Raw genomic sequence first — 16,885 nt, 5'->3', positions numbered from 1 at the left:
TAAACGTTATTTTTTTCTTGTCCATTTTCATTTCTGCTTGTGAGAGAAACTATTATTTAAATTTTTTATGAGAGAAAAATACTTTAACAAAATCAGAATCGTGGTTTCAAACGCGTAGGCCAAACGGGCTCCAAGACTTGTCAACAGCGCCATATAAGATAACCAATAATTAATTACTAATTGTTAATTATGTAACATATTAAGGTTGTGTAAATTCTGACTAATTTAACCTTTAACCCCTTTTATCAACTGATGCAGGGCATAACATCCATGCTTATTCCTACAACCACTATGCAACCAGTGTGGCAAGCAAAAATTCTTCTCTCGACTGTGATAAACTTCAATGCTCTTGATAAAAAGCCAATATGCTGGGTGCGTTTGGAACTCGTTCCAAAATGATTTTGTTTTTTTATGAAACTGAAAATAAAAATATTTTTAATCTCAGACAGAAATCATTTTTAAAAATGCGTTTGGTAGTTTTAGCAAGAGATTATTTTCAGTATAAAAAAACTCATTAATGTCTCCCTCTCTCTCTCTGCTCTAGAGAGGAGAAAACGAAAATAAAAAATAAAAAACGACTAAAAGTCGTTTTTCATTTCTCTCATTTTATACTAAATCAAAAAATCGTTTTTATTTTCGTTTTTTTTCTTTATTGCGTCAAACGCCGTTTTGAAAACGTTTTCATTTTTTCTTTCTCGAAAAATGTGAAAAACAAAAATGAGATCAATTCTAAACACGGCCACTATTTTCCTTGTCTTTTGATTGGTCGAGATAATACAATATGATACAGAACTGATTTTCATGAGAAATACTACATCTAATTGCATATATATATATATATATATATTGGCCAAACAGTGCTTGAGAGAGCCCAAAGCAGCTTTCTATGGAGGAGGTATAATAGAAGAAGGATTATCAAAGGAGGGAAACAGGTTGATTGTGGCACAAAATAGAACACACCCATTAGGCAGTTTCTATCAGAAAGTTCAAGTTGAGCAAGGAAAAATCTATAGTTTTTCTGGTATCTCTACTTCCATTCTAGTAGAATATTGATTCTGATTATTGTATCAAGCGAAATAATGTGCAACGGGAATTTTTTTTTAGGTGATTCAAACATCATTATTTCTTAGTTTTGACTCATAAAAAACTGTGATAAATTCAGGTTGGGTTCACGTCAGTGAAGTGAGATTGTAGCAGTTGTCTTTAAACCAGCCAAGGGTGATCTTACACATGGTTATAGCTAAGAGTGGATGCTGGACTCTACTAAAAGGTGGCATGGTCGCCAATTTCTCGAGCCCGGTTGAGATTTTTTTAGAGGTATATTTCGATCTCTGAATTTATCTTCAAGGTTTCGAGGTCTTGTTTTACTCGATTTTTGTTGAACTTGCTTTTTCTCAAGAATACGTCAAAAGAAATATGGATTGAAAATGTCTTCACTTCAGCCATTCACCAAGCAGTGGAGATCCCACCAAGACAAAAGCATTGATAAGGTAAAATGGAATAAAAGAAAAACAATTGTACTTCTTTAGTCTAATAGTTGTCCCTTCAAAAATGATTATTTATGTTAAATGGTTATTATCGAGATGTAACAAATAAAGACTTCGATGTTTATTCAATCGCGCTCTAGCCCCCTTGGCTAATTTTTCTGGCTTGGCCCCTATTTGTTATGATGGAGAGAAATATGAAGGAGGAAGAGGTATACAATTAACACGAGGAAAATAGAGACAACAGAACTTCTCTTATTATGTTTTGTACAAAATTTGGTTTAAACTTATGAACCAAACGACTTCTAAAAGTCCACCAATTACACTGCAGGTTCGCAGAAGCAACGTGAGATTCCGAGTAACCAATGCAGATCAAACTCCATTGGAAGGTGCTCAAGTGTCTATCAAGCAAACCAAGTCAGACTTCCCCTTTGGATGTGCTAGGAACTACCATATCTTCAAAGTGCTGACTATCAAAACTGGTTCTTATGAAGATTCAAAGCCACCACTTTCACCAATGAGATGAAGTGGTACGCCACTGAGAATAAGCAGGGCCAAGAAAACTACACCATAGCAGATGCCATGATGAAATTTGCTCGAAAGAACAGCATTTCGGTTAGAGGCCACAACGTGTTCTGGGATAATCCGAAGTACCAGGCTTCCTGGGTTAGATCTCTTTACACCGGTCAACTGTGAAGTGCGGCGGCGAGAAGAATTAGGTCAGTAGTTTCTAGACACAGTGAAGGCTAATTGCTTGGGATGTGAATGAGAATCTTCATTTCAGATTTTTCGAGGATGAACTTGGTCAAAATGCCTCTGCAGAATTCTACCATGTAGCTCAACAGCTTGATCCAAACACAACCATGTTCCTTAATGAGTATAACACAATTGAATACAGCAATGATAAGACCTCAAGCCCATTTAACTATCATAAGTTAAGGAGATCTTGTCAGTCCATGGAAGAAATGCTAATCTCTCACTAGGAATAGGGCTGCAAGGTCACTTTGGTTCTGGTCAACCAAACCTTGCTTACATGAGATCTGCTTTAGACATTTTAGGTACAACAGGACTTCCCATTTGGCTTACAGAAGTGGATGTGAATAAGGGCCCAAATCAGGTAAATAAATTTATAAATTAAATTCTCTTTAGTTTCTTGAAGCAATGTTTTAAGAAAGAAAGATATGAATGTATCGTTCAGTTTGCCGATTCGAGTTAAGATGTGACTTTATGCAAGAGTTTTTAACAATAGTAGAAAAAGTTAAATGTGATTTTTTGTGAGAACTTTTAACTGTAGCAAAACTAAAATTAGAAACTCGAATTGGTGAAATAAACGATGTTATATTTGAAAGAAAAAATTAGGTGGGTTCCCGGTTTTGACACTTGCTTTTAAGTAATGGCCGAACTTTTCTCTCTCTCGCCTTTTTTTTTTAGTTAAATGACACTTTTTTCTGTTAGATTTTGCATGGGTCAATCACTGATGTACCGTTAGTTTATCACTAATTTACTAATGTTTTATCAATGATGAACCGGTAAATATTTAATGTATTATGATTATCACCGACTGATATTGGTTAATATCACTGTTTGATATTGCTCTATTAGTGGTAAACTACCAAAGCTAATGAATGATAAACCAAAGCAGTCAATCACTGATTAACACCACTTTTAAAAATGACTGTTTTCCCAATTTAACAAAACTATGATCCATCTGCTCATAAATGGCTTAAAAAACGCTCATTTACTTTAAAACCTTTTTTTAAAAAAAATTTAATAACAATGAATTGTTATCATTTTTATATTTTTCATTAGGGCTTTCAATGGCACAGTTACAGATAATTTACTTAAATGGCTTAAAAAACGCTCATTTACTTTAAAACCTTTTTTTAAAAAAATTTTAATAACAATGAATTGTTATCATTTTTATATTTTTCATTAGGGCTTTCAATGGCACAGTTACAGATAATTTACTTGTGTAACGTTAGCTTGTATTAGAAATTTTGTTCAAGAGTTTACAACCAGTTAATCCTATATGGCTGAAACTTGTTTTTTTGCAGGCTATTCACATCCCGCTGTACAAGGCATAATCATGTTTGCTGGTCCGAAAGCAGCCGGCTTTAATGTTGCAATTCTCACGGATATCTACTTCCGAAATACTCCGGCAGGAGATGTCGTAGACAAGCTGATTCAAGAGTGGAGCTCTGAGATTCTGGAGACCAAAACAGACAGTAAAGGATACATAGATGTGTCACTTTTTTATGGAGATTATGATGTTAGTGTAAAACAACCTTTGACCAACACTTCACCTACTATGAGTTTAAGGATCACAAGAGATAACCCGCAAGCAAATGTAAAGGTTCTTATTGATACGTGAAATATCAATTACGTACACTATTGAACGAACCACTCAAAAAAGGCTTTTACTACGGCGATATTCTTTTGCTTGTGCGGTTGAAATATGTCATTTAAAAGAATTAAAAAGCTTCTGATGTTCATCTAAAACGTGACCTCTGCCTAAAAGGACATAATACATAAAGAAAAATATCTGCAGCACTACTTCTATTGAGCACCACAATTAATATAAGGTAATCCTTTCCTACGAACCCACCTTAAACCTTATATTAGTACACAACCGGTGTTTAATAATATTATTCATCCACAAAACCTATTTATCTATACTACATTTGCTAAAAAGTAAATAAATTTTTTAAGAGACAAATTTTAAACATGCGAAACGTTTCGTTCATTTCTCTTTTGTAAGGAAAAAATTAATGAAGCAAATAGTATCTACTTCATTAATTTTTTCCTTAGTTTGTTTTGAGTATAATTTATCAAATTTGACCTTTATAAATATTGCTTTTATAACTATCTATTAAAATATTATTTTTCTTCAGATATGTCACAAAATATCTTTTTACTTATTATATGTACCCCTAAGTTATTTTGTATCTCTTACTACTTAGGTAAATTGTTTTTGTATTTTGTTTACTAAACTGAACTCTTAAGATAATAACAAGTTTTAGACAACAGTAAACTTAAATTTTTAATGAATTTTAGATGTGAGCATGCAAAAAATATAACGTAAGTGCGTAGCGTGTTTCAACTTTCAACTAGTTGGAAATAAAGAAAGAATGATATATGTTGGAATGCTACAATAAGATATCGGTTTGTTTGTGTCTGATTGATGTGTCTGGAAATCCGCATATTATCCTATTATTTTTTAACAACTGTCCATATAAGAGGATGTTTAATTAGAAGATTTAAATCATAATTTAAATCATGATTCATGATTCGTTATAGTATTTTCTCTCATAAAAAATACACGTAAATTAAAAATAATTCTAATCACATAATTTTAATCCATTAACTAAACATCTCCTCAATCAAACCTAATTGACGATTGAGTGGCTATCCCCACACATTATAGTTTAGAAAAAAAAAAATATATATATATATATATTATAAATATACTAAAGAGAGTTGGGGTTTGCTGTTCACGCAACTCAGTTTACTGTTTCTTCTACAGTGAAGTGACTCTTTTGCCCTTCTTTCCCTCCTCTTCCTTCCTTCCGTGCAGGGGCTTCTTGGTCTTTTACTGTAGATAGTACAGTGTATTGCCTATTTTGCCCTTTCTCTCCCTTCAATTGGCAGGGGGCTTTTCTGTCATTTTGGTACACATAAATCCCTGGACCTTCTAGCTTCTTCGATCACTCCAAGCCCCAGTTCGCTAATTTGAGTTTTTAATTTAAGGTGAGATGTGATGTTATGTGAGAGCTTTTTACTGTAATAAAAAAATTAGATGTGAATGTTTCTGAGAGTTTTTTACTGTAATAAAACTCAAATTCTAAACTCAAATCAACGAAACGAAGAGACGCCAATCTCGCCGCCTCTCTCAGACTCAGACTCACTCAACATGCCCTTTCACTCTCGCCTTCTATCTTTCATTTCTGATCTTTCTTCTTCTTCTTCTTCTTCTTCTTCTTTAAGATAAATTAGAATTTAAAGAGTTTTTATTTTCTCTTTCTTTTTAGAAAAGAATTTTCCGGATTGGTGTTTGTGTCTAGCTTTGCTGAATAAATTGTGATTTTTTTTTTTGTTATGCCATAGATTACCGAATCAACCGATCTCAATGAGTTAGCAAACAATGAGCCTTGGCTTTCGTCTTCCAAAGTTGTTGTTAAACCTGACATGTTGTTTGGAAAGCGTGGAAGAACAACTTGGTTGCTTTGAATCTGGACTACGCTCAAGTTGCCACTTTTGTCAAGGAGCGACTTGGCAAAGAGGTATTTTTATGTTTTTCCTCTATTTTCATTCATGCTATACTAAAAGAGTTTTAAACCGAAGGTTGTAAATTTTCTTGAGAAGTTGACTTTGAGCTTAGCTTTCAACTCTGTCTTTGAACTCTTCCTAAATAACTCTATTCCTTTTTTTCCTCTATCTTGCTGTAATAGTGTATTGCTTTTATGATTTATTTAAGTTTTAGGTTTCTCTAGACCGACATAGTGCAGATACATGTGATGTTCTTATAAGTTATAAACTGCTTTAGATTATTTTCTTCCTGTTTATTTATAAATAAACGCTGTTGAGTATGAATCTGTTTCATATATGTATGTTTACGTTTGATCATTTATTGCTCTATTTCACTTTCTATCATTTACTGCTTTATCATTTAATAACCTTTGCCTACATCTTTTTAATGTTTGTGGGCGATATTGAATGTATTGGTTTACTGTAGTAATATTAATCTATGATGTTTGTGTTTGTATTCTCTTTTGTTTATATTTGATTCTGTCACGTTATTAATGGATGTTGCTTATATATAGCACTCACATAAATTGTCTTATGTTGTTCTGTTGTTAATAAATGTTAGAAATTTATGTCTTATCTTTGATTTTCATTATTAAATATTGTTGAGATATTGACTTTCTCTTTATTTATTTCTCTGTGATATATATAGATATGCTTATTTGACATATTTTAGCTTGAATTAATTTTTTATAGGGCGATGGTCATGATAATTTATTTTGATATACTGAGTTCTATCTAATCTGTTTAAAAATTGTTGTGGATACGTTTTCCTCAACTAGATTTAGGTTTGTTTATCCATTTTGGCTAAATTTTTTTAGCTATCTCTCTTTTTTTGTTTCCATTTATTCAAATGATTTTGGATACTTTCGATTACTGTTTCATTCAAGAGTTATTTAGATATATATTAGTTTTATTTTACTTATTCTAATGCTTTTGTGTTTGTGACATAATTGTTACATTGAAAGAACTTCGGTTTTGTTTTTCATTATTTATGGTTTTGAGTTTTTCATTTGGTACATACATATGTTTACTTGATATATTTCAGCTCTAACTTTTTTATGTGGCGATAATGATCATAATTACTTTTGACATGTTGAGTTTAATGTAATTTGTCTAAAAATTACTATGAATATGTCTCCTTCACTTGAACAATGATTATATCTATTTTTTTTCATTAAAACTTTTTGACCATCTCTTTTGTATTCCTTTAACTTATTCTGATTCTTTTACTTTCGTAGCATCATTAATTCGTTCAAAAGTCATTTACATATACATTAGCTCTTTTTTTTAACTTATTCCGGTGGTCTTGCTTTCTCGGTATTACTATATCGTTCAACATTTTTTTTTTTTTGCTTTGTGTTTCTCTATCAGTTTGACCTATTTTGGATTTGTGGTATTTCTGTTTTAAATATTTCAATCAATATTTATTTCTTTATATAACATCTTTACCTTTTTTATCTTTTAATTTGTTTTATTATTTGATTTTGAATTATTCAGTTTGCTCTTTTTATCTCTTTTTTCCTCACTTCCATGTGTGAAGGCTTTTGAGTCTTTACATTGTATACTTTTATCATCAATTTTTTTTATTATTTTTTCGTTTGTTATTGTTTAGGCTGCTTCGATTTTTTTGGAACAAATGAAATTCTAGACTTTATTGCTTATTCAATGCCTTGATTCTATGCACTTCTTTTATTTTACTTGGGCAGAAATGATAGGGTTTATTGTTTCTTCGATGTTGCTGTTTTTTGTATATTCACCAGGCCGTTTTTTGACAATCTTACATTTACTCCAGTCATTTATTTTGTCTTACATACATATAATAATTAGTGCGGTGGATATAATATCTTAATAATTTTTGTGTCTTTGTGTAGTTCCCATAAGTGTTTTTTATTCTGGAAAAAACATTAATCTAGGTAGCCAAAAAATTTCGATAAAAATATAGGACAATCCATTTGTTACACATTACTGAGAATTCTGAATGTCCAAGCCACATGTGCTATATAAAAATATTATTATATTTATCCCTTATTCATATTTTTACTATTTTTCTTTTTTCTTTTTTTGTTTATTCATTTATTTATTTATTTATCTGTTTTTTTTTAGATTTTTTTAACTTCTCTTTTTTTCTTTCAGTTAAATTTATATAACCAAATTTTATTACAAGAGACTTTTAATTTATTTATTCATCTATGAAGGAGGAAACTGAAGACACACATATAGAGACATGAATCATATTGTTTGTATTGTTTGTTCATGAAGTTAATATATGTATTGTCTTTATCTTATTAATTTGTTTTGTACATAGTTATACATAACGTTGTAAATTTTAGATTTTTACCGTTGCAAATGTATGATGACCGTGGACATTTTGATATTATTTATTCCCAGTAAATTATAATTGCAGATATATAATTTGATAAATTTGTTATTACAAAATTATTTGCCTAACTATTTACTATGAATTTTAATATATTGTAGTTAACTAGATATAGGTGATTTAGACAAACATAATTTTTTACTTCTTACTGTTGAAATAATTGCATATTCTAATTACAATATGGATAAGAAAAAAAGAAACAGAAAAACAAAAGCTCAAATACATTGTAAAAAAACTTCTTACTACAATATTATATAGATGTATGTATATATAAACTAATTCTTTACTATAAAAACTTCCAACTTTTTATATATTTTAACAATATTTTCTGCTACAACGCGCGGATGAATGACGTTAAAAATATATTAAAGGAAATTTAGATTATTATTGTTCACCTACACACACTTTACTATTCATTGTACAATGCACTTTTTTTTCCGGTTTGCCCTTGCTCTTTCTTCTCTTCTCTTTGTTTTGTGCGACGGTGTTAGTGTCTTTTTCGTGCCAGGCGTTGTGATTGTTTGTTTTTGCCCCTGCTTCTTGATGACTTTATTTCCTCTTAGGCTTAACTTTTCGGTCGTTTGGCCTCTGATGAAGCCCTCCACCTCATCTCTCTCTTTGATGGGTTTTGGTTTGGCCGCCTCTTTTATTTTTTCCTCTGTGAAAAGTTCGGCCTCCATTTTTTGCTTCTTCGTTCCTCTCATTTCTTGCTTCATCTTCATTATATGGATGTTTCTTGCCTTTGCTCATTTTCCGCTGTGTTGATTTGGGATTTTGTTTTGGATTTCTGTGGGGTTTTCGCGGAGTATATATTGTGTTATATGTTATTTTTTTTGTTTTACTTTCTTCTTCTTTAACTGTCGGCACTCTTTTTTTTCCTTCATTGTCTTCTGTTCTTGCCGGTGTAAACATTTAGGGTTCTATGGATTTTTTTTTTATATAAAAAAGAGGGATTCATCGGCATTTCTTTAATTCTTTAAAATTTATGGCTATTTCTTATGTTGAGTTTTTTCTCCTTTTACTGATGATAATCCACTTTGTTTGAGTGTTGTCTTTCGTCTAGCAGCTTTTTCGTTTGGCTAGAAAGGGATTTACATGTGCATGATTGGATCTTCCCCGTGGTTGATTTTCATAGGTAAATCTCGCATTTTTTCCTTCCTTCTATGCATTTTTATATTTGCTGACTTTGTTCTTGGATTGTGCCCAAATCAGTTTCCTTTGCATTTAATTACTTGCTGATCTGTAGTGATGATCTCTAATGCCTATGCTGTTGATTTGTGCTTCTACGTTGATGGTGTGTCCCGTTTTTGTTCCAGAAGCATTAAATGAATTGGAGATTTTTTTTTCCTTTTATTGTTAGAAGTTTCTAGAAAATTTGCCAAAAATAAAAAAAAAAATTCATGTATTTTTTTGCTCTTTTTTAAACTTTTTTTACTCTCTATACTGATTATTGCTTGGGATTTTTTTACCGACTTTGTCCCTGGATTTTGCCTAAATCAGTTTCGTTTGCATTTAATTACTTGCTGATCTGTAGTGATGATCTCTAATGCCTATGCTGTTGATTTGTGCTTCTACGTTGATGGTGTGTCCCGTTTTTGTTCCAGAAGCATTAAATGAATTGGAGATTTTTTTTTCCTTTTATTGTTAGAAGTTTCTAGAAAATTTGCCAAAAATAAAAAAAAAAATCCCTATATTTTTTTGCTTTTTTTTAAACTTTTTTTTACTCTCTATACTGATTATTGCTTGGGATTTTTTTACCCATTTTCTTTCCTGCTTTTAGTCCTACACTTCTTTTATCATTTGTTTTAATTGAAAATTTTTTTTACACTCTTTTTCCACCGACTTCCAACTGTTACACGTGCTATTATCGTTGGTTATCTTCCTCTTTATATATATAGAAGATCCTGCTGTTATATATTAATTCGTTGAATAAATTGTGTCCTCGGTTTTGTTTTACATCTGACATCTTCCCTCATCCACTCCATCATTGATCATTTATTATTGTGCTTTACCTTGCCCTCTTAACTGGTCCATTATTTCACCTCTGTCTCTTTCACTCCTGTTTGGTTAGCTGACATTTCTTATTTAAAGCAGGTGTTGCAATATTTTAGGTAATATTAATAACTTTTGTCTATATGTTTTTAATGTCTGTCGTTGATGATGAAGATATTAATTTGTCATATTGTTATTGGTTTGTATTGCATCTTATATTGCTGACAACAGTTCATTTCTTTTCATTGTCAACGAATTTTAGTTATGTATAATTGTCTTTCTTCATGTTGTTTATCTATTTTATAGCAGCATTTATATATCTCTCTTTTTACTTAACATAGTTCATCCTTACTGGGTTTCAATCTATGCTAATGATTGTTGCAGTCCATTTTTATCAATTTGTTGCCATGTAATTGATTCAGAAATTGCTCCAAATGTATTTCTACTTATGTAAATTCTGATTTCAGACTCTGATTTTGTTTGTAGTTTTTTGTTTTACAAGTATCTGAATATCTTTTTTTCCCTTTTTTTTTTTACTTGCTCTAACATTTTTGCCCTTTTGGTTGCCCGGTTCCATCTTCATCCACTTACTGCTCAGTCTTTTAAACTATGTCTCTTTCACCTATGTTTGGTTCGCCTATATTCCCTGTTTAAGGCAATTTTCATATTGTTGAAAACTTTTGCCCATATGCTCTCAATATTTATTATTGATATTGAATGTATTGGTTACTTTTGTTGCTACTACTTCCTATTGTCTGTTATAGTGCTTAAAAAAATCTCTTTTTGTTGCCGTAACTATCATTCTTTATGTTTTATTACAACCATATTTCATGTTTAAGGCAATTTTCATAGCGTTGCAGGTATTGTTGAAAACTTTTGCCCATATGCTCTCAATTGATATTGAGTGTATTGGTTACTTTTGATGCTACTACTTCCTATTGTATGTTATAGTGCTTAAAAAAAATCACTTTTTGTTGCCGTGACTATCAGTCTTTATGTTTTATTATTGTATAGTGATGGCATATTGATTTCTTAGTCATTTTTTCTATAGTCACACATATATGTGTACTTATTTTTCTTTAGCATATTTTATCTTTCCTTCCCTTTGGTGCGTGGCAATGATGATTACATTTGGTTTTGGGCTCTCAGTTCTATCTAATCTGTCTAAAAATTATTGTGAATAAACCTCCTTATTTGGATCTTGATTTTGCCTATCCTTTTGGACTAAAACACTTTAAATATCTTCTCTTCTTTCCTTTGGCATGTGGCAGTGATGATCATAATCGGTTTTGGACTCTTGAATTTGAATTAATCTATCCAAATTTTGCTATGAATAAACTCTTCCTATTTGAATTTTGATTTTTCGTATATTTTTGACTAAAACAATTTAAACGCCTTCCCTTTGTTCTTTTGCTCTTCTTTAGTTTAAGGCTATGACATTTGAGATGTCTATTTCAGTTGAATTCACATTTTCTATCTTTTTCTTCACTGGGTTTTTTCATTCTATTTCTTTCATGATTTCATGAACTTTGATTTTCAACACACAAACAACATCATTGTTGCTCTTTCATTTCTTAATTTTTGGCTTTTAATATTTATGTTTTAAGTATTTGATTTAAAATCAATTCCTCCATATAATATGTCTTCTTATCCTATCTCTTTGCTCTTTTAAGTCCTCTATTTGGAACAGATCATTTTTCTTTTTCTCTCCCTTTGCCTGTACCATTTATTTCCCTGTTTTCTTTTGCTTTGCTTTACAAATGCTTTTGGGTTTTCCCCTTGGCCTATGATTTCCCTATCTGTTTTTGTTCTATATGCTTTCGTTTTCCCCATTGTTTTTAGCCTCAGCCTTCCAAATGACCTTGACCCGAATGGAATCTGAGTATTAATTGGCTATTTGATGCTTTGACTGTACTTGCTTCTTCTATTTTACTTGGACAAAAGGCAGACCAATTATGCACTGTTGACACAGGCACCATTTATTATCCATTGTGTGGCCAGTTTCTGCTCAGCTTCATTATCCTTTTAATGTTGCTGTTTTTCTCCTCTCTTTTAATTCACCGGGTAGTTTTTAGACATATTTATACTTTACTTCGACCCTTTATTCTGTGTCACGCATATGTCATAATCTGCATGGCAAATATAACATCGGACTAATTTTTGTGCTTTTATGCAATTGCCGCTGATAGGCAGCCATAAAATGGCCATAAAAATACAAATTAGTTGATTTACCATGCAGTTGTTGACAACAATTATATTTGAGCCACAATTAGTATGTAAAAGCATTATTAGATTCATCAACTTCCTCCCATTAAATCTTTCTTATTACTTATTATTTCACTTATATCTCACCATTAGTTTGTGTTTGGGCCTTCCTCTTTATGAAATTGACATAATCAGCTTTTATCATGAGAAATTTCATGTTTACCTGTTTATAAATGGACCAGATAGTTGAAGACATGCGAATACAAGCATAAATTGGTCACTTTATTTGTTGTTTATTTATAGGTTTAATTCATGTACTACTTCTACCTTATTGATTTGCTATGTACATAATGATATTTAATATTGTAAATTATGAATTTCTCTTATTGTAAATATGTAGTTATTGTAAATATTTTTATATTACTTACAATAAATTATAGGTACAAATATCGAATTTTGTACATCCCTTGCCATAGAATTATTGATGTAATTATTTGTTGTTCGTTTTAATATGTTCTAAATATATGTTCCAATTATGACAAAATGCCATTTATATCCGGTTAATTTAAGTTGCTTTATTTATGACAAAAATTATCAACTTCTACAACACAAAATTATCTCTCACTACAATGCGTGCAAATGCGCGCGTACACTGCTAGTATTATTCTATAATACTTAAAGTAGGCAGTGAAGTTTCTGTTCTTTGAACAGTATGAGGTCTTTTTTGCCCCTCAATTTCTAAAAAATCCCGTCTGTGTCCCTCCACTTTGAACCGATTTGCTCCTTATGTGATGTGATTTTACCGTTTTACCCTCAGCATTTTACTCCTTCATTTGTTCTTGGTAGGGCCGTTTTGGTCATTTTGGTAGGAATGAAGCTTCTAGGCTTTTTTTTTTTTTTTGCTTTCTCTCCGTGTGGCATCCTGCTGGCATGCCTCTGCAATATTTTTTTTTTTCTCTTCGTTTGAATCTGTTCTGGTCTTTTGGGTTCTCATGTTTTTTTTCTTTCGTTTGTGGTTCTTCCTATTTCTTTTCCTTGTGTTTTCTTCCCTTCTTGATGTTTTCTTTCTTCTCACAAGAATATAGGGTTTTATTTGTTGGTTTCTTTTTCTTTGGTTTTCTCCAATTCTCGATGTTTTCTTTCTTCTCACAATAATATACGGTTTCATTTTGTTTTTTTTTTTTGGTTTCATTCTTTATTTTAAGGTTTCGTTGTCTTTTTTTTTCTTCGTCCTTCCGCCTCTTCTCTTTGGTCGTTCGGTAGAAGCTCTACAAAATTTGATTTTTTTTTGTTTCGACCTCTAATTTAGGGTTTCGCCGTTTGATAATTTTCTTGGTCGTTTCGTCTTTTCTCTATGGTTGTTCCACCTCTTCTCTTTAGTATCGTCCTCTAATTTAGGGTTTCATCGTCTGATATTTTTTTTGTTAATTTTTGTAATTGCTTATTGTAATTTAGGGTTTCGTTCTCTGATTTTTTTCCGTTTTTATAACATGGGCTCTTGGAATTGGTTTGGTTTTCAGTTTTTTAATTGCATCTGCCGTTGAAATTTGGATATTTCAGAGGACTTTTATGATAATAAGGTATATAAATTTTGTATATTTTTTGCAGTTATTATTGTGGTTTTTTTTTTTTTGGTTTTTTCTTTCTTCTTCGGAGATATTTTTCCTTTTCTCTTTTTTCTTCGGTTATTTTTTTAAAATTTTTTCCTCTTTTTTTCTTATTTCTATATTTAAGAATTTTACCAAACTTTCCTTTTTTTTTTTCTTTTTTTTAAGTTTAGTTTTTGTATGTAATATTATTAATTGATATAATTATTTACTTTTTTTACCCTTCGTATATTTTGGTTCTTTTATCTGCTGGACGATTTGTTCATGATATGTTTTTTTCTTTCAATTTTTGGAGAGTTGTTACTATGTTATCGTGTTTATATTTTGTTTTGACACGTGTTTTTCTCATGTTGTAATTTTGTATAACAAATATCTCAAGTTATACTGTCTATTGATTATTGGTTCCTTTTTTCAATGGTTTTCATGATGCGTAACACTGTTGTTAACTAATCATTATACCAGTTGATTTTTGTTTGCAAGATTTTTTATCGGAGAATGATCAGAAATTTGTTCTCTTGGTATATATAATGTCTTTTATTTTATCATTACAATTTCTCAGTTCTTGGACTATTATAATCTATCAATTCTACCTTATCTGTTTTCATGCTCTTTAAAAACTTTATTGATATTAGGCTTCTATTAGTATTTTTACCGTGTTCCGCATCTTCGATTCATCTCTTTGCCCGGTCAATTTTAGATATTGGGTTGTTCTGTTTGCTTCCTCTATTTTGGAGTTTTAGTTGTTCTGTTGGGTCTACTCTGTCCATTGTCCTTTGACTGAGGTATTTATTTCTTAATTCTTACATGTGTTTCTTAACTGTTTTAAATAATGTATTTATTATATTATTAGGATTTGTTATCTAGATTTGTTAAGTTGTTAATTTATTTGTTTACTTTATTATATTGTCATGATTATGTTATTATTGATTTTGTTATTATTATTTGGATGTCATTGTTTAATATTTAAGTTATTGTTATTTAAGTATAAGTTGGGTTTATAATTTATTTCTTTCGTTGTTTTGTGAAGAGTCTGTTTTTTCTTAGCGTTTTACTCTTCTTTGGTGATGATGATGTATTTCTCTTTTATTGTTATTATGTATTGGGTAACTGTTAATAATGATTCGACAGTTTTCTTTTAAGGTTTATTGTTCTTTGGTGGTGATGATGTATTTTCTTTTTATTATTGTCATGTATGAGTAACTGTTAATAATGATTTTGTAATTTTTAGAGTTGTTTGGATTATTTAGGATTTATGCTATTATCTTTTCCTTCTCCAACCTTTTCTTCACCAACACATGATAATTTATAATTGTCTGTAAGATTAGGTTAATTATTTTTAGTTATTATTATACTATAATACTAAAGAAGTGTCATGATCCATGCTGGAGTTTAATTTAAAATTTAACTTAATTAAATTGGATTAATTAAGAAAAATTTATGAAAAATAAAGTAATATATAAATACCAAAATAAATATTAAAATATATTGTTTTAGAGTTTTTCTTTTACAAATAATATTTAAAACAACTTATAAAGTTTAAAATAATATAACTCGGAGACAATGTCGACCAATACAGTTTATATATAGAAATTACATCTGAAATAAACGTATCGATTTGAATCTCACGTCTTTAATCAATTGGCATTTATTTGTCATGCTGTAAAATCGCTAACTTTAGAGGGGGTTTAAAACATTAAAAATAGAAAAAAAAAATGAGCGAAAGACCTAATAAGATATAATTTATAAAAACTAAATAAATAATGAAAATACATGCTTGAAAGAATCATTCGGAATCAAACAACATTTTTTTTGAAAAGTAAATGAACTTAAATTTCAAATTACAGGCAATTGGTAAGTAATTTAAGTATTAAATTACTCATGATCAAAATGTACGGTTAAACACCACCGCAGTGGCCTGCATGGGTTTTGGGTCCTACCTCTAAGAATACAATCTCCATATCTTAATATTTAGGCCATCAGCGGGTTAATTGGTTTTTAAAACATCTTATTTTAAGAAAATATCTGTTAAAATTTTACTTCAGTTCATTATGAGCTCAATAGCATATATCATGCTATTTTTAAAACATGTTTTGTCTTTCAAACATTTTCATATACTAAAATATTTTGAAACAAGGCTAACAAGGATATGGACAAGAATATCTTATCTCTCGGATGTCAAACATGTGGCTAATTTCTCGTCACCTTAACTTTTGCTTTCCTTAAAGCTTTAATACTCTATCTTCTCCACTAGCTTTATCACAAAAGCAATGTCTTAGGATATATTTCTCATTTTTAAAACGAATTAAGTTAAATCATGTCTAATTGTTTCCTATTAGTGTGTCTTGACTCAAATCCAAGTTTCACAAACGACTTTATAATTCAGTTCGGAAGTTCTTTAAAAATTGAAATCTAATTCATTGGTTTGGTTTTCCATTTAATTTCAGCTTAAAAATAAGTTTTTAAAAAAATTTCGGCAACATGTTAGCATAAATAGGGAAAATGGCAAACCTGCAATTCAAATTCAATTTAAAAATAAATTCTCCTGAAATCATCAAAATCAGTTTCTAATCAATTTAACAAATCCAATAACTGAAAACCCTCAAATTCAACTCAATTTCAACAACAATTATTCAAATCCAAATCTTAACTCAAAATTTATTAAATCTAACCAAAATTAAAATTCTCAAGTCAATAATTCAAATCTAAGTATGATTTTTAAGAAATCCTTACCTGAAAGTGATTGAGTCTTGTTTTCCCTCTATTTCTCTCTTTCTTTCTTTTTTTTTTGTTTGCTTTGGCCAAGAACAGCCGAGAGAAAGAGAGATAAGGCCAAGGGAGGAGGGAGAAATGCCGGGAGAGAGAAGGAGGAAGGGAGGTGGCCGGCGGCAAGAGGAGAGAGAGAACCGGCGGCGTGA

General features: G+C 30.6%; 1 long non-coding RNA gene across 3 annotated transcripts in view; it reads left to right on the top strand.

The window, feature by feature from the left end:
- The window catches only part of LOC21400999, a 4,094-nt gene extending 188 nt beyond the window's left edge, over positions 1-3,906 (top strand). Inside the window, exons 2-7 of one of the 3 annotated variants that reach the window (XR_002902720.1) lie at positions 259-372; positions 859-1,021; positions 1,163-1,317; positions 1,443-1,490; positions 1,816-2,601; positions 3,539-3,906. This is a non-coding gene — a long non-coding RNA (uncharacterized LOC21400999). Of the gene's footprint in view, positions 1-258; positions 373-858; positions 1,022-1,162; positions 1,491-1,815; positions 2,602-3,538 lie in introns of all 3 variants that reach the window. The other 2 variants (XR_002902721.1, XR_002902719.1) reach the window with 2 other exon arrangements.
- Positions 3,907-16,885: the final 12,979 nt, after the last annotated feature.

The sequence above is a fragment of the Morus notabilis genome, unplaced genomic scaffold (genome assembly GCF_000414095.1).
Source record: "Morus notabilis unplaced genomic scaffold, ASM41409v2 Scaffold989, whole genome shotgun sequence".
NCBI classification, from domain to species: domain Eukaryota; kingdom Viridiplantae; phylum Streptophyta; class Magnoliopsida; order Rosales; family Moraceae; genus Morus; species Morus notabilis.
Note: the sequence above shows the minus strand (reverse complement) of the source record. Positions and strands in the feature narration are given on the sequence as shown.